The sequence below is a fragment of the Triticum dicoccoides genome, chromosome 7A, assembly GCF_002162155.2.
Source record: "Triticum dicoccoides isolate Atlit2015 ecotype Zavitan chromosome 7A, WEW_v2.0, whole genome shotgun sequence".
In the NCBI taxonomy this organism is placed as follows: domain Eukaryota; kingdom Viridiplantae; phylum Streptophyta; class Magnoliopsida; order Poales; family Poaceae; genus Triticum; species Triticum dicoccoides.
Window position 1 is genome coordinate 179438794 of NC_041392.1, and position 1115 is coordinate 179439908.

Below are 1115 nucleotides of genomic sequence, written 5' to 3' on the forward strand. Positions count from 1 at the left end.
AAACAATGGTCGTGATGAAGGAATCACATGCATAACGATGCGGATGATTCTTGATAAAGAAAAGCAGAACAATGCGGATCGGAGTTAGGACGAGATTTACAACAGAGAACGGATCAAATAAGGATCCCATGGTCCAAAATTTAGATCTGAGGTAGCTATTTCACATCTGAAATAGCAAAACTATAACATTATAGTCCATATTAGACTTTTCATTCGGCAATAACTCCAGTGGATATAAACAGAAACTATATAACTTGATTATGATATAACTAGCAAAACGGCCGTGCGTTGTAATGGAAGAAAAAAAGCATAATCTGCAACACGACCATATTTTGCAGCATCACCGAGATACACTATCACTCTTATTTTCATGAAATCATAAACAATTTTTGAAAATCATGAGCTTTTTTTTAGAATTGTGAATATTTTTCAAATTCCTTAACATTTTTACAGTTTTTTGAATTTTTTGTAAAATCATGAACATTTATGCAATTTTCAAACATTTTCTAAAAATTGTGAACAGTTTCTAAAATATTTTTATTGAATAGGCGAACATTTCTAGAATCGCCGAACATTTTCTTGAAATTGGTGGAACAATTTTTAAAATTGACGAAGATGTTTAGAAATGCATGATCTTTTTTTAATCAGTGAACATTTTGTGAATCAATAAACTATTTGTAAGTCAACAGTTTTTGAATTTTTACTATATTTTTAAGTTCATGAACAATTTTCATACACAATATTTTTATAAAATCATGAACATTTTTTGATTTCCCAGACATTTGTTTTCAAAATTGTGATTATTTTTTGAATATGCAAACATTTTAGAAAATCCGAAAAGATTTATGAATTACTAAAATAATAGAAATTCTTTTTTATTTTTGGAACTTTTTTAAAGTCCGAAATTATTTAAAGTAGAAAATACAAAGATGGAAAAGGAAAAAATATATATATATAACGAAATTTAAAAAACAGGCCGCCCAAACAGGCACGCAGTGTCTTCTCCTAGCGTGCAAAGCGTAGTATAGAAGGTTTCTACTGCATGGGTCGTCCCAGGCGGAGATTCCTCTGTGTGAAACATTTTTTTATCACTTACAGGTTGCATCTGTGGGTAA